The 17,796-nt window shown below is 38.2% G+C and overlaps 1 protein-coding gene across 4 annotated transcripts in view; it reads right to left on the bottom strand.

Moving 5' to 3' along the window:
* The window catches only part of LOC113068924 (nck-associated protein 5-like), a 30,126-nt gene extending 12,677 nt beyond the window's left edge, over nucleotides 1–17,449 (bottom strand). The window contains exon 1 of one of the 4 annotated variants that reach the window (XM_026241871.1): nucleotides 17,168–17,449. The gene's annotated coding sequence lies outside the window, so the exon portion shown is untranslated. Of the gene's footprint in view, nucleotides 1–5,094; nucleotides 5,539–17,167 lie in introns of those variants that run through there. The other 3 variants (XM_026241870.1, XM_026241866.1, XM_026241867.1) reach the window with 3 other exon arrangements.
* Between the last annotated feature and the right edge of the window lie 347 nt (nucleotides 17,450–17,796).

The raw sequence follows: 17,796 nt of genomic DNA, 5'->3' as shown, positions 1-17,796 counted from the left end.
GCAACTCAATTATCAAGGTTTGACTTAAACATTTGCTCCATGGTCTCTCCCAGACCAGGAATGATGGAAAAAAAATGATTTAGTCACACTGCTGTTAGAAACATTTCCTGTGTTTGAGACAAGCGATAAGAAGTAGCATCAATGACTAACATTTTGGGGTGATGCTCTTATATCATTGAACTACAGCCATGATGGTGAGAACAGACGTCCCAAGGGCTAATGGTCTCGACTACAGTAAAATCATTTCTTAAAAACAACTGAAGAACTGTGTTCAGTAGAATAAGGCTAATCCTCTGTGCTCTCGTAAGGATCTAAGAAGATTAACATCAGTTTGCATCTGGCCCTACACTTAAGGTTGCAGCATACAGACTGTTATATTGCTCTTTGCTGGACACACGTGACAACCTACCCAGATCTTTAAAGGGATCTTTTGTTTATTAAATGCATGAAACAAAACAAAACAACTGTCGTCACTCCTCTTTATCAAGTGTTTTCTTTATTCAAGCGCAAAAAGGCAGGATTACACTAACCACGCTTAAGTGTAATCAAAGTGAATGAGGACTATGTCTGTCATGGTAAAAAAAAGACCCAGTTTTACATATCATAATGATATTAATTCTATTCAAAAGTAACATTTATCTGCCAAAAAACCAATGTGACCAAAAATATATTGGATTACATTTAGTTTCAACTAAAAATCTCAGTGATACCAATATATAATTTAAACATGCTTCTCCTGTGTCTCCTGAAATTGACGGATGGTTTGTTTCTGTAAATGTCCTTATTGTTGAACTATACCATAAGAGTAACCTCCAGTCACTTTCATCCACCTATTCCCACCACTGCACTACACCAGAAATCTGACCTTCAAAACCAACACCGGATGTAATCACAGATGGACTATCACTGCAAAACTGAATCTGAAAATCAATATGTTTATGGTACTTATTCATTATTGATCCTCTAAGTATTCGGTGTGCTCATTTATGTAGTAAGCTCATCTATAGACATCTAACTCTTTGCGAGTGAATAGCTTAAATGGAAGCTACATATCTGGAAGTAAATGAATACAAAAGCTTATTGGGGTCAGAGAATACTGCTCTGTTTTAACAGTAAAGATGGCACTATTGGACAGGCTCCAGGCCACACTATAGAGTTGGTAGTTCCTGCGGTGCCAGGAGGCTCCTTTCACATGACAGACTCTTTTCACAAAGACACAAGGCATAGCCTTCCGATAGAGGAAGATGTATTTGTAGCGTAACTGTCATACATTAAGCCGAGCAGAACGGAAGCATTTACATTTTTCATATTGAAGACCCTTTTATCCACAATGACTGACCAAACAAAAACAGATACATATGTGACAGATCAAAACTAAAATCCATCAACAAATCCAGAAATCCTATAAGAATATTTATATTTCTAAATAGTTCTATTGTCCTATAAAATAATTATATTGTAGATGCTTAATATATAAACAATCTATTCATAATAATTAAATAAAATGATAAAATATAAAAGAGTAAGAAATGAGTATAGTGAAAAATCCAATGCCTTGGGCAAAAAGCTTGAAATCGTATAGTTTAAAAATCAAGTTTATACGATCTTCCTCTGTAGGGTGAATACAGCTGGAAGAGTAGAACTAACCGGTATTCCAGGTCAGCTTCTGTTTCTTGTCTGAAAAGAAAAACCCAAATAAAACATCCCTCTGGATTTCACTGTGTCACGCTCGAGTCCTTGTGTGCGTCTGTCTAAAAGAGTTGTGTGATAATGAAGATGAACTCGGGCTAAAAGGAAGTTAAAATTTACATATTATGCATAAGCGATGAAATATTGGTTTCACAAAATTTGCAATACAGGATCCAGAGCTTGAAGTGGTCACTTCTATATTTAGCGTACTGCCACTTTTTCGTGTGTACCGGCACTTCTGACATGTTGCCCAACATTGGTACAACATTGAGTCAAAGCATCATTGTCTGAGTGATTAGAAATGACACTATGATGCACACTACTCAGGAAGTCATTTGAAACCGCTAAACTTCTGGAAAGTTCAATGATCCAGTAAGGGAATGCATCAGTAATAATTTCATAATAAGTTGTTTTAGATTTTGCTTGTTAGTTGTTTAGTTATTCTGAATGGATTCCTATAGTAGCATGTACAGTCAGGTTAAGGCAGCAGGTTTAGTGGATTACACGAACCATACTTCAGTGTAATGAAAGTGAATGAGGACTAGGTCTGTCATGCACCAAAATAAAAACAAAAAAAAAAAAAAACACCATGAAAGTTGTCCAAATATGTCTTGTGTACTACATTCAATGTCTTCTAAAGCCATAGGATGCTTTTTTGTAAAAAAAAAAAAAAAAACTATTCACTGACAATCATCTCCTTCAGTGAGCTGTTTACCCCTTCAAGCAGTTTACTGAATCAGTGAGTTGACCTGAAGATCCGGATTAGTCCGAATTATGAAGAAATTATCGATATTATTGTGGATTTGATATACTGATTCATTTAAAAGATGCAACACGAATTATTTATTTACAAAATGGTTATTATAAATGCATGAATCATGCATTTCTGCAAGCTCAATGATTTTAGTGCTTTTTGCAACATTGACAGTTACTGAACTGAATAGAAACAACACTGAACTAAATTGAGCTGAATAATGACGATTTTATCTTCTGTAAAGCTGCTTTAAAGCAAAAACAGAAGCAAACATGCACCCATGCCAACAGGATTCTTGGCAGCGCTCAAGCACAATGCAAGCCTCTTAATCCACTGATATGCAGTATAGTAAACATAGCAATAAAGCACTGTGGTGCACCCAAAACAGGACCCCAAACTCATTTGTCTCTCAAGCAGTGCATTTATTGAGGCTAAGCTTCTGAGAGACTACTTTTAATGTTGGTAGGACTTATATTCTAACATACTTCTGAGTCACTGGCTTGGTATGATGCCCAGAGGAGAAATCAAAGCAATGCTCTGAGACGAGACTCCGACAAAACATGGCGGAGTCAGACACCAGAGGCCACTGTCTCTTCTGCTGGATATAAACGCAAGAGAGCCGCTCTTATCTGACAATGTAGAGGACACAGCTTCTTGAGCAGTCAATCCAATGTTGTAGAGGAGAATGTTTATTTAATCAGGAAGAATGACGAAGGAGATTGAGATTGCACACAATGTCAAATTTATTTTTAACCTTCATGCAGTGAACCACAGGCATTCATTTACAGGCCTATCTGTGCAAGAGAAGGGCATCAAGACTGGCAGAAAATCCAAACCAGATGCCTTCTAATAAATATAATTGATATGATACTTTTCAGCAATTACAAAAACAAAAATGGATGGCTGCAATATTAAACCATTTGAAAATGGTAAATAATACCACAATCAGTTCTTATTCTTGAAAGAAATTTAGTACAAGCCAGTTGAATTTTGTCCTTTGTGTTGGTGTGCAAAAAAAGAATTAAAAAAAAACATGTTTCTTTCGCTGGGCTTCACCAATAAACCGTGAATGGATAATCAGCTGCTATGGATCCGCTTGTCATTTTGCATTTTTAGGAGGAGTGACTTCTTAGGGTTGTGAAAGATATCTTGAATAATCCAAATTAGGATTTAAAAGAGTGTCGATAAAAAATGGAAAGTGTATGTTGGGGGAGGCCCCCGGATGGCTCGAAGGGGTGGAATAAAGCTAGTGTGAAGGCAATCAAACAGAAGTAGGGCTCTATGGGATTCCAAAATGTGCTGGGAGCTCCGCCTCCATCCCCCACACTTGAGGAGTTATTAAGAAGCAGCCAATCGGCATCTGCAGAGACGGTCTCTGATTATTCACACCCTGCACAATGGGCACATAGCCCTCAGACACCTTCGTAACCCAATTACTGATCTTTTCACATGATTTATAAGCTGATAAAAGGATCAATCACGGAGATAGAGGAAAAACATAGTATGCAAATGCGGTGAATAGTGTCAAAATGAATAAAAGCACTCTGTGGCAAAGCAAACAAACATAATAGACCCTCCATCAAGTCCCTAAGGTCATTATTTTTTCTCTTTGATGTAAATTAATCCGAGGATAAAGAGTATTGCCAGGCAGCTTCTATTCCTGAATGTGGCAATAAATATATAAAATCTTTAATAATGCAGGTTTATGCAGCTGGGGTACAGATTTCCACTGCAATTTTCCATGTGCTTTAAAGATTTTTCGTCCACTTGCTTGAGCTGTCGCATCAGTGACCGAAAAAGCCCCCAAAAATGTTTATGGACTCTCTAGTCCTCCATTTTGCACAAAACATAAAAGGTAAGCCATGTTTCTCAGTAGATTTCAGCAAAGTTACCACGCAGGCATCTGCCGACTCATGCACCATTGTTGTCCTTTGCAGCAGTGCACCTATCGGGATGAAGTGCGTTGTCTACATTTGCACGGCCTTGACTGCAGCATGAGCTAGCTAATCACTTAAAAGAGGACTAGGCAAAAGCTCCAGCTCGTTCAAGGACTATTTGGATTCGCCGACTAACTGTGAATGAACTCCAATCTAATTCTCAAATACTTACAGACGGCTTTGAGTTAAATAAGGTGATCACTCACACCCAAACAATGAAGGATGTAAGCCATGTTGTCCCTGATCCAATGCCAACAGACTTGTGTTTATTAACATTTTAGCATGCAACTGCTTCTCTAACCTAGTTGGCGATGCAATACACTTTTAAATAGTCCATTTAAAAATGGCATCAGCTGTTTTCCAGGACAAGGAAAACTTGCATGGGTCGTTTCATCGCTACGCCGGCTTAAGCAAACGGTTTTGATTGATTAGCATATGGAATCATCAATGTCCTACCTACCTGCAACATCATACAGCTTTCAAAAACATTAGTGCAGCAAGGTTATGTACTAAAATATAAAGTATAGACCGCTGTGAAACGGTTTGCCAGGGGATAAATGCATAGTTATTCCATACTAAGCCAAATCTGATCACGAAACACACTCCTGACAAAGTGCCTGCAAATACAAGTCACTGAAATACAGCGAGAAACATACAGACGGGATTCAGTCGTGGCTAAAAAGCGGCGCTGCGAACAGCTATGCATAACATTACCTTTAATTCCAGTCAGAGCATCCCAGGCGTTTTAGTGCAGCCCATGCAAGGCATATGTGAGACAAGGGAGCAGGTCCACAAATGCCAATTTTTTACGTTTCTCTGTGGAAACCCTCCTCGCGTTATTCTGAGAGTACAGTGTCTGTCCTTAGGCAAGTGCGAGGAAACTGTCTCTGCCGTCTGCAGTGGCCTCCATGTCCTCCCATTGTTCAAGGGAGTGTGAGGCAGGCATCCTACCCCAGTAGACCCAGCCTACTACAACAGCTGTGAGCCAGCCCCCCACCTCTCCTCAGAGTGTGTCTCCCTCCTCCAACGGCTGCAGCTAAACATTAACCCTAAAACTGCTGGAGAGGCCATAAAAAGAGAGGGGGTTATATTTCAAAAAGGCACCCTGAGCGAAGACGAGGACAAGGACGGATATCCGAACGAGCGCAGGGGAGAAAATGGAGTTACCCAGGCAACCCAGCCCCTCGTCAAGGAGCAGGAGCTTCTTTTCTAAGAGGATTGAGACTGCTTTATCAGACTTGCACTGATTGGATTGCAACTGCAGAAACTATGGAAGTCAGTGTGGACCTGGAAAAATAACACTGCTGCCAAAGATGCAAGTGTCTTAGGGGATACTTGAAATAAAAATAAACCTTTATAGAAATATTTTAAATAAAAATGACAAAACATATCACAATTACTAAAACTGAAATGTAACTGAAATTATACAAATAAAAAAAAGATGATTCAAAACATGAATAAATGCTATAACAGTATATGAATAACACTAAAGTAACACTTCAGTGAAGGAAGACAAAATTTACAAATATTCAATATATCATCTATGAAAATAATATATAATGCAGTGTTGCTAAAATAACTGTTAGAAGTTTTTTTTATATAAATATGATAATTTTTACTGGAAAACAAGTAAAAAAAAAAAATCTGAAAACTAAAAATAAGCATCACTACATTAGCAATATATATTCACAGATGCCTTTGGCCACTACATAAAATCTTAAGATGTTTTATGAAGCACTCTACCAAACAAAAATTATGTCCCCTTCAATTCCGTTGCGTTCGGTCTAGCTGTTTTTGAAAGTATTTTATGTTAAAACAAACCCAACACCAACTTAAATATAAAGGGCATCCTTAAGGGGTTAGTTCACGCAAAAATGAAAATTCTGTCATTAATCACTCACCCTCATGTCGTTCCAAACCCGTAAGACCTTTGTCCATCTTCAGAACACCAATTAAGATATTTTTGATGAAATCAGTTAGCTTTCTGACTCTACATAGACAACAACGTAACTGACACGTTCGAGGCCCAGAAATATAAAAGGGACATCGTTAAAATAGTCCATGTGACATCAATGATTCAACCTTAATTAAAAAAAAAAAAAAAGAAAAGACTATTCAACAATTTCTTCTCTTTTGGGAACATTCACTACTATGTGCCAGTCTGGGTTTTGTGACTAAGCGTCACAGATAATATGGCTATAGCTCGATTACACTCTGTCATGTATTCTTCCAACAGACAGACTCAACTTCACTCAAGCTCAGTAATAACTTTGCATATGTATACACACTGGTAACTTGAGAGGAAATTTTGACACTTTTGTAACCCTCCCCTAATAAAAAAAGCAATCCCTTTGCTCAAATAACAACATTTTTGCAGGCACTAAAAGCTTATCTAAATATCTCAGAGTTATGGCTACAGGGCCAGTCTACAAGGCCAAAGGGCTGAAAAAGCTCGTCCCTGACTGTGAATAAATCTCAGATCATTCCCTTGCCAGACACCAGTTCATATGTGCATGTCTGTAGGAGGAATTACACCTCAGCTAGTGTTAGCGTCTTCAAATGAGACGACCAAATTGGATGAAATGACTCAAATACAAGGGGGTCACATGTTGTCTCGGAGTCAACAGTCTAAGGGGTGAGAGCTTTCTGGACAAAGGGCCATTGTGATCCTTTAAACTCCACTTTCACGTCTCTAAACACCCATAGGGATAGACTTACGGCATTACATACAATGATCCGGATCCATAAGGAGGCGTATTGTGACACGATGGTCTTAAATGTCAGGAATTCAGAGCCGAGTCTTTTTGGGAGGTCGTCTTGGCTTTCCGATGTGTTACCAATTCACTACTCAGCAATGACATGCAAAGTGGAGCACACTTGAAAGCGTCAGTAAGCCCCAGGTGCCAAGTGACATTAACATGCTTGTAACAGTTCTGCTGCTGAACTACATCTCCTTAAACACAGCTGGACATTTGGCCTAATTAGAAAATCTCATAGGAAATAATGCAGGCAATTACATTTCAAGACTGTTGATTGAGCCTGACTGAGCAATATCTGGAGCTCGCAAATGTTACATAACTATAACAACATGGAGATTTGATAGAGCTGATTAGGGAATCAGGGATTCTGTGTTGGAGATCATGAAACGCTTGAGAAAAGGATGTTATTGAGATTCCCTGGTAACACAATTATATTCCATAGATAAAGAACAGAAAGAACTGATAAGAAAATATTTTAAAAGATCCATAATATATTAGACTGCATCAGTAATTTATTTTTAAGTTCATATATATCAACAGACATTTGCTAGTCTTTGGTCCACCTCCATTTGCCAGCAGTTGGTCAATGACAAAGCATTTGGGTGACTCAGGATTAAAGGAATAAATCAGGCTCATGGCAAATAAAAGCCCCATTGAGAGTGAGACAGCTTAATGGGCGTTAATGTGCTGAACTCCATGTGAGGTGGAGGGGCTGATCCACCTTTTAGAAATGTGACACTAGTCCGAGGGGAAGGAGGAGGATCGGGATGCTACTGTGCTAAACTGACCGGTCCTTCTGCCCCGCGGGGAACACGTCTTCTGTATTACAGCAACAATTATGCAGTGGTAAACATGGAAAATTGAGTAACCATGACTTCTTGCAATAAACAAAGACTTATCTAACAGCATTTATCCTCCTAGATGGAAATCATATCAATTCGATGAACACTGCCTTTCAAATACACCACACAAGCATGAACTGTAGAAATGCGGAGACAAAATAACCCCCTGACAAAGCAAATTTGACTTGGAGGTCACAAACACACGAGTAAACGCTGTTTCTACGGGACAAGGACATCTGGTAAAGCCAAAGTGGAATAATCTTGTAGTCATGGTTACCACCGTGACTAAATGTCACCCTGGCTACTGTATCGGGAAAAGAGAGGGAGGGTCGGGATCGGGTTCCATTGATAAACAAAGGGGGGAAAAAGCCACACGTTTAACAAACCTGGAAAATGTTCTTCCATTGTAAAATAAACAGCCCGGCATAGTAAAACAGTGGGCTATACGCTTGGTTTACAGACTGGCATGTGAGCTGCACTGGCCGAGCCGGTGTCCTCGTGCCAGCACTGCAGTAAAGTGTAGTGAAGCCTGGCTTTCAGCAGACGGCAGAGCCAGTGAACATGGACACAGCCACTAAACATCTGGACACCAGGCGTCGGGGCTCAAATCGAATGCCCTCCGGCAAGTTCCAGCTGGGACGCACAGCCATTTCAGCTCCCTACCTTCCCTCTTTTGTTCTGCCGCATGTGGCCACAGTCCACTTAGAAACGCAAGAATCTATATTTTAGCATATTGATGTGTTCTGCACATACTTCCATCCCACCATTAAACCTCTGCCCTACATACATTAGTAAATTCTGTCTGACAGAAAAGGTTGTGGTGCCTAAACTAAAACTTTTATTAAGGATTTTATTGTAATTTTTTTTTTTTTAAGAAATAAACCTCAATATGAATGATTTTATTGGATGGCTTTGGAAAAAAGGTGTTTTTTATTTATTTATTTATTTACATCTTTTGGCCACATGCTGTCCACTTCGGGTCATTTACGTTATGAAATATATATATATATATATATATATATATATATATAAAACATCTTTTGGTCTGACACATATGGCCATGGCCTACTCAAAAATGCAAAAATCCATATTTAAACCGTATTAAAATGTTCTGGTGGTACTTCCATCCTGCGGTTAACCCTCTGTGCTGCATAAATACATATTTTTTGCCGGCCAAAAACTTAAATGCCTAAATTAAAGTATCTAATTGTATTAACACCTCTTTTGTTCTGATCAACTGTCCACTTAGAAAAATGCTAGAATCCATATTTAAGTCATATTAATGTGCTCTGCATGTTCTTCCATCCTGCCATTAATCCTCTGAGCTACATAAATATGTGAATTCCATTGACCAAAAAAGGTTGCGAAGATAACCGGCTGCTCTTACGAGCCAGATTGATAATGTGGGTGTTTTAAAAGAAGTGACCCTGTCGAAGGGCAGGATGCATATTTAACATAAACACAACATACATCAGCTTTGGTAAGCCTCTTGAGGGAAAAGCTGGCGTAATTAACGGGCTAAAGGTCACTGGATCCTAAACCACCGACGCTTTCATTTAGAGAGAAAAAAAGAAGGGAAATGAAAGCATGCGAGGCCATTTTTCCTGGCTTTCAAACAGGGTGGTGGTGTGGCTTTTCAAAGGGGGTCCGTGACTGTAGCCTCTTTGTGCCAGAAAAAAGGGACCCCTGGTATATCAAATGTATGGTGCTGTACAACTGCCCTCCTCTACACCATTGATGATGAGGTTTGTTTGACTCATTTCTGCCCAACCAAAACTTGGACATTTATCCCCTCTCCCCAAACAGGATGTGCCATTGACCTGGTTTGCTTGAATTGATTAAGGCCACATTCCAAAGCATATTTCTGCTGAGTAAAACTATGAATTGAATGTTTGTTGCAGCTGAAGACTGTTGCACTGTGAGAAACCAAAGCAAATGTTTGCTTCGCTTTTTTTCTTCTTCTCTACAGTGTGAATGCAAAGCAAAATAAATCCATATATTTCTGCAATGGTGCATTGCTTTCACTAGGTCACCGCTGATAGGTTCTCTAAGCTCCACTGTTCAACGCAAAGGATAATGTTACTGGCTAAGTACACAGGAAGGTAATCTTGACAAACCCACTGTAATAATATATACATTAAAGGTCCCGTTCTTCGTCATCCCATGTTTTAGACTTTAGTTAGTGTGTAATGTTGTTGTTAGAGTATAAATGATATCTGTAAAATTCTAAAGCTCGAAGTTCAATGCCAAGCTAGATATTTTATTTAACAGGATTCGCCTACATCGAACGACCCATTTGGACTACATTCCTCTAGTTCCTGCAGTAATGATGTCACTAGAACCGTTTTTTTGACTAACCTTCGCCCACATGAATTCACAAAAAGGGGGCGTGGTCTTGTTGCGCTCCCACGGAGAAGAGGAAGAGCTGCGTTTGTGTTAGTCACCATGTTGTCGAAATCACCTTTGTTTTGGCTTCCCAGGGACACTGTACTTAGAGATCAATGGTTACAATTTATGTTTAAAGGGGGGGGTGAAATGCTATTTCATGCATACGGAGTTTTTTACACTGTTAAAGAGTTGGATTCCCATGCTAAACATGGACAAAGTTTCAAAAATTAAGTTGTACGTTTGAAGGAGTATTTCCGGTTTGTCACAAGTTTCGGAAAGTTTTTTTCGAGTATGGCTCTGTGTGACGTTAGATGGAGCGGAATTTCCTTATATGGGTCCTAAGGCACTTCTGCCGGAAGAGCGCGCGCTCCCGTATAGCAGAGCACTGAGAGGCTGAGCACAGCCTGATCAGAGCGAGAGCGTCGCGAAATGTCACAAAAGGAGTGTGTTTTTGGTTGCCAGGGCAAGACAACCCTGCACAGATTACCAAAAGAGAAACGGCATTAAGGGACCAGTGGATGGAATTTATTTTTACAGAGCATCAACGGAGTTGTGCAAGTGTTTTTGTTTGTTCCCTGCATTTCGAAGATGCTTGTTTTACAAACAAGGCCCAGTTTGACGACGGATTTGCACATCGTTTATTTATTAAGGATAATGCAGTCCCAACGAAAAAGGGTCATGATCGTGTGTTGGAACGGCAGGCAGTGAGTAAAACTGCTTTCCTCACGGTAAAGTCACAGCTTCCAAACGCTCTCAACGCAAAAGCCTACTGGCGCTCGTGATTCTTTAGCTCCGCCCACACGTCACGCCTCCAGCCGGTCGTGTTTTTCCGGGAAAAATCGGTACAGACTATCTTTCTCTTATGAATATAATAAAACTAAAGACTTTTTGGAGTTATGAAGGATGCAGTACTACTCTATAGGTACTCAAGATTAACAGGATATTGAGGGAAAACGAGCATTTCACCCCCCCTTTAACTCGGTTCCCGAAAATTATAATCCACATGTAAAACTATATGCAGCACATTTTGCTGAGGACAACTTCCTCAATCTCAATCAAGTTTAATGCCGGATTCGCACAAATTATTATTGAAAGATGGAGCAATTCCCTCTTTGTCTGGAGGTAAGTGTATTTTATTATTTCAGGTTGGTGCGTTTAACAGTTTCTGTAACTTATTACACAAAGGGCAACGCTGTTTAGCTTTGTTAACTAGATGGTAGGGCTGTGCAAAGAAATCTAAGGCGATTTTCATGCGCATTTCATCAATAAAGGCGTTCTGTGATTAGAAGTACATCTCCAGCACGTGCGTTCAGATCAGGATTGCCCCTTCTCAAAACTAGCCCAATCGCATTTCAAGGAGGGCATCGTGCTCTAAACTGGTGTCAAATCACAACACAGGAACCACTGGCCCAATCAGAACTTGTTACATATTTCTGAAGGGGGGACATTATAAAACAAGGAAGTCATCAGCCCGTTTTTGTGACAGTGAAAACAGCGATATACAGATAGGTGAATTGTGTGAAAAATACTGTGTTTTTTACACGCGAAACATGAACACGTTATATTGCACACTGTAAACACAATCAAAGCTTCAAAAAAAACAACACTTGACCTTTAACATATACAGGTCAATGACATATATGAATGTCCACAATTATAAAAAGGGAAAATATACATAGTTTAAAACACATTTGCCATGTTTAGATTTAATATCTCTACTAAAAAAATAAAAAACTATTTTATGGTATAAAATAAATGAGTTAATGGCCAATCAGTACTGTCAAACGATTAATCGCATCCAAAATAAAGGTTTTAGTTATGTGTGTGCTCTGTCTGTGTATATTCTGAAAATAAATATTGCAAAAAAAAAAAAAAAAAAAAAAAATATATATATATATATATATATATATATATATATATATATATATATATAACCTATATAAAAACCTTATAAAACCTATTTTTTATAAGATAAAAAGCATAACTTTAAAAAATAATAAATAAATGTTGGCAACTAACTCTAAAAAAATAAGTTGAAATGGAAGTTTTACGATTTCAAAAAACAAAAATTTAGAATTTTTAAATCTAATAAATATACAATAAAAGCTCATTCAAAATATTAATAAATATTATAACAGTACATAAATACAAAAATTGTTTATGAATAAAAAATGTCAGGTGTTATAATATATGGTGAAGTATAAAATTATATACATTTTATTTTTATTACACCTTGAAAAGATGTGAACATGCATCTTAATAATCCTCAAAAGGTTTTTTATAAATATTATTTGAAAGGATAAAACATTTTTTTTTTTATTAATATTATTAATTCATAAATATCACTGCTTTGGTGAGTCACACCACATGACATTTTACAACATAAACTAACCTAGCCTTGTCATAAAGTCAAATTATCAGAGACATTTGATTAAATTAACAGAAATGAGCATCTTGTCAAACACTAATTTACATGAATGTGTTAAATACAGGTATGAATTTCCAAGAAAACCTCACTGTGCACCTCATACACACTACAAAGACTGGAAGGAGAGAATGCTGCAAGAGTAATTGCTCTGATCCAAATTTCTGCAGTGTTTGTGAAAACAGTAGTAATGTCTTGGGGAGATGGCAGCCCACTCCCCTGCTGTGTATACGGCATATCTTTCCAGCATCCCAGAGTAATTGATGAGTTTTCTACATTTATATGATCCCCAATCCACCGTGTAACTGTTTGCGAGGGAGCAGGGTGAGGGGGAATGCACCAGCAGGGAAAACTGATAACAGACATTGCCGTCCTTACCCAGCATGGGTAAAACAAGATCCTGTGTGTCTTGATAGAGTTTAAACATGCTTTGAGCCAACGCTGGCCCATCAGTACACTTTTTAGCCTTTTATGTTGACAAGAAAGATGCTGCTGTAATGACAGCTTCCATTTTCTCACACTAATGCACAACTACTGGGCCCCAATCAGGCTGCCCAGTTATATGGAGGCTCTCGGAGCCAAACAGCCACTGCCAAAGGTCCAATTTCATGCCTCAGCCCTAACTGTCTAAAAAGCCATGTTTAGATGACCAATCATAGCACGAATGAAACCGTGCAAGTTAAAAACTCTAGAGTTTCACATTTGAATTTAAGGAACTGCTCACTTCCCTACTTTCTGAGGTGCTTCCTTAAGGCTAGTTTTTTTTTTTATCTTAGATTTTGGCCTATTTGGCTTTTTATAACAGACTAATGGAAAGAAAACATCCAAAATACACTTTTAACTGTTTATTCTGTTTGCATATGCAGATTTCAGTTACATGACATTGTTAAAAGGTCATGTAACTGATTAAAGCAACTGAGTTTTGAGGCTTTTGACCACTTCTTAAGCTGATCAAGTAGGGAGACCAGCAGACTAACCAGCTGAACACCAGCTTGGCCAGGCTGGGAGACCAGCGTAAAACTTTGTTTCAGCAGTTTTTTTTTTTTTTTTTAGCAGGTTTCTCTTGACAGAGCCAAAAATCACCAATTCATTAGCACTTACACACTATGAATTATATATATATATAAATAGCTGCACATAGCAACAAATCAAGTGACAAATCTTTCAACAACAAACATAAATTTTAGCTGGGGGTGAAATCTGCAAGATATCACTTGTAAATTATCCCACAGCACCTAGTGTGATTTCATTCCTTCATCAGATGTTTCACAGGGGTTTTGTTTGTATGCGGCTCATGTGGCTCTGCTTTGTGAAATCAGCTGATCGGCATCTCTGCCGCGCACCAGGATCAGGTGGCCAAGCACAATCTCCCCCAACCATTCTGGGCTCCAATCCATGGAATAACATCATGAACCACAACCTGGAAAAACAACGAGCGGCACTGTTCGCAAGCTACAACATAACAGAGAAACAACTTCGGGCCATGTGGGAGTCGTAACGTGTTGAAATGTAATGCAGCACTATGACTAATAGCATCTTATTTAAATATGTATATCTGGAAACAATAGCTGCGTGATCGCTTTGACACAGTGATTAAAAAGAGGAATGCAAACTACACTGCTTTAACATGAGTCAATGGCTTTCTGCAGAATTCGCTATATTTGTTAGTAGCCAAGTCATTTCTGAGGAAGCAAATAATGAATGGAATGTTTCAAGTGAAAATCGTTTGCAGTTCATTTGGGTCACTTCATCTATTCTATAATATTAGAAATTGTTTTATGCAGAATAAAAATAAAATAATTTGCATCCAAAATGGTTTTGGTGAATGACATGAGACTGTAATTGCATTGCAGAGTGAAGATGTCCAACGAGAAAATCTGCTTCTCACGAACCGCCCAGGGCAAAACAAGCATGTGTGTGTTCTATAGGCAAGAATACATTTTAAAAGTCTAACAAACATGCAAAAAACAAACCATTTAGATATAGTTAGATAAACTGAAGGTATGGTAACGGTTTCATATTTTCGCACAAGGTGAATTCACAAAGGAAAACATTCTGAATTCCTCGCTAAGTGTCTTGGATTCTCTATTAATGTGATCTTGCCTATGTCATCTGACTCCCATTACGGACAATGCATGTCCGCCGGGCATGCAAAAACATCAAAAGCCACAAGAAGATAATGTTGTGATCATAGGAGTAGTTCGCAAAATTACCACACGACCATGACTATCAGCAAACAAGGGAGCAAGGCCCCCTGCTGCCTCTAATGTCCTCTGTGGCCATTTGGTTTACTGAGCAATTTGGAGTTTATCTCGCCTCTGATTGCTGTCAGCTATTTTGGGGACATTATTTACTTCATCGGCTGTGCAAAAGGCTGTCTGTCTCGCCATCAAAATTCCAAAAGTACTATGTAAGAATAAATGGGTGCATTCTTCAGTAAGAGGCACTTTAGATTACATGAAATCTTTAAACTATGTTAAGCTTTTGGCACATAATGAACATCTGATCACGGTCAATTAACTTTTAAATAGATTTTGGTACAATGGGATAATGTAATGATGCAATTTTTCACTTTATGTAGAAAAAAAAAAAAGTGTTCACACCAAGAGCAATAATGATAACTATAAATACAACCATAACTATATTTGCATCCACAGCAGCGAACAATATTACCTGTTTATTCTACGCGCATGATCATCTAGCTCGCTATACAGCAGGATTGATTCTGATTGGTTGTCAATGTTTGTATCATTCATGAGATAGAAAAACTTGTTCTGTAAGTAATTCCAACGATATCGTTTCTCTGTGCCTTTATCGTTATAGCTGTGGTGTGTGCTATTCTTTAATATTAAGAAGAAAAATAATTATAACTACATATTTATCATTATCTTTATATTTATCGTCCTTGGTGTGAACGGGCCTTAAACCTTGCACTTGATAACAACAATTTAACTAACAGACAAAAATAAATTTACTGCGACTGACATGATTTTTTCTAAAACTGACCCTTACGAGAATTAACCATTGTTTTACTACAAAAAAAAAATTACTAAACCATGGTAACCACAAATTACCCATTGTTTTGCAACACTTACCATAGCGTAACCATCGTATAACTGGTTATACCAATTGTAGTCAATAAGCCTATACTATAATATATCTACGGTTAATTTTCTTAATGGGAAGAGTGGTGATGAAGTGGTGGTAAAGCAAGTATAAGACTAGTGGAAATCTAATTAAAATTAAATTCCAATTTGTGCAGCAGTGTGCTACTGCAACTTGTCATTTCCATCACTGAAAATACTACCAATTTTTTTAGGAATTAGTCAATTGGTCACTAAAATAATTGCTTTAATGACAGCAATAACAGTGATTCTTGGTTTAAAAAACAAACTGCACACATATTTACCAAATATGTCTGAAAAAAAAACTGTTAATATGTGCAAATCATAAATTTTCCTATACACACACACACACACACCTAAGTTCAGCAAACTGAACATTTCTAGTCTTATAAAATAGGAAAAATCTATAGAAATTACCTTTTAAAACTGCAAATGCTCTGCTTTTTTGACAAGATGTTGGCCTAAATGAAAAATCACCCAAATGTCTCTACTGCACTGCCTTTGAAACCTGAATATGAAATGTAGAATTGTAGGTTGTAAGCCAGTCTTAACATGGTTTTGAACATGGGACTAGCAAATGTGAAAAACATCTGTAAAATATTTAAGAGGAGGGGCTAGGGGCATGCTTTTACCCTCAATTACTCCTGAATTAGTTGCCGTTTTAGAATCTCAAGCAGAATGAACTGCCAACATTAGCAATTTTACAATGCAGTCTGCATTCTCATCACACACAAGTAAACACAAAAGTTGCGGGTTGCCAAAGTGTGAAACCATAACCAGGCTGCACGTTCGCTATGCTGTAGAAAGAAGAAGGACTATAGTTTTAACTACATAAAACACAGCTATCCGGGGAAAACGATGCAATGGCTTAGGATAAAATCGGATTATTGGGATTTTTGTGCGCTGCCATGCAAAATATATGAATGAAATATATGTTCATATACGAAGCGAACTCAAAAGAAGTCGATTGTGGCCGAATTAGTGATTTAAAGAGCCAAGCGCGATGCATTTCTGAGCGAAGCAGGATATCACAAGCATCCTGAGTCTACAACCCCACCGGTGTCCCAGATAGCCGGATGGCTAATGCCCCACATTTCCCTTTACAAGCTCCCACCACGCACAGCAACATTTAACACCACAACAAACCCGTCTACGTCCATAATGCACTGCATTTTGCAAATCCGCACACTTTCGACGCGTAAACGCCAAACAGTGCGCACGATATCTGGAAAAATGGGGATCTTTTACCTCGCGATCTTTGTGTTGCTTCGGAAGGCGTGAAAATATCCCCGATGAATATCGCTGAGAAATACTGTTGAACTGTACTTTCACATTCACAGCTTGTGGACATGTTTTGTTTTCCCAGCCGCTGATCAGAGGTTTAATCGTCGTCTCTTCCCACCCGTCTCTCTTCCCGTGTTTAGGTTAAAGCACTCGCAGGAAAAGTGATGTCATGGCTTGAAATTGTGTTGCCCGCCCCACTTTTAGTAAAAGGGCCTATCTTGTGCTCCACGTAGCGTTTCCTAAAACAAGTTTTCGTTTATATCCTTGACTTGTACATTTATTTCATTTAGGGGGATTTTTTTATTTTTATTTTGGTTGCTAACAAGTCTATTTTTTAATCTACGCTATCGTCGCGTGATATTTGACTTGACTTCGAATCTGCAGTGATTTCATTAATCATGATCTGTGACTAAGCAGCGATTCAGCTTTATTTATTTATGTCTGTCAAGTTTGACATGCAATTTGCTGTTCTGTGGCCATTCTTTAACGTGTTTTTCATTGTACTCCTTTAAGTGTACAAAACTACTATTTATTTGACATAAATACATAAAGATAAATGTTATTTTCACTTAGGCCTATGTTTTGTATTTAAC

The sequence above is a fragment of the Carassius auratus genome, unplaced genomic scaffold (assembly GCF_003368295.1).
Source record: "Carassius auratus strain Wakin unplaced genomic scaffold, ASM336829v1 scaf_tig00000254, whole genome shotgun sequence".
Lineage (NCBI taxonomy): Eukaryota > Metazoa > Chordata > Actinopteri > Cypriniformes > Cyprinidae > Carassius > Carassius auratus.
Note: the sequence above shows the minus strand (reverse complement) of the source record. Positions and strands in the feature narration are given on the sequence as shown.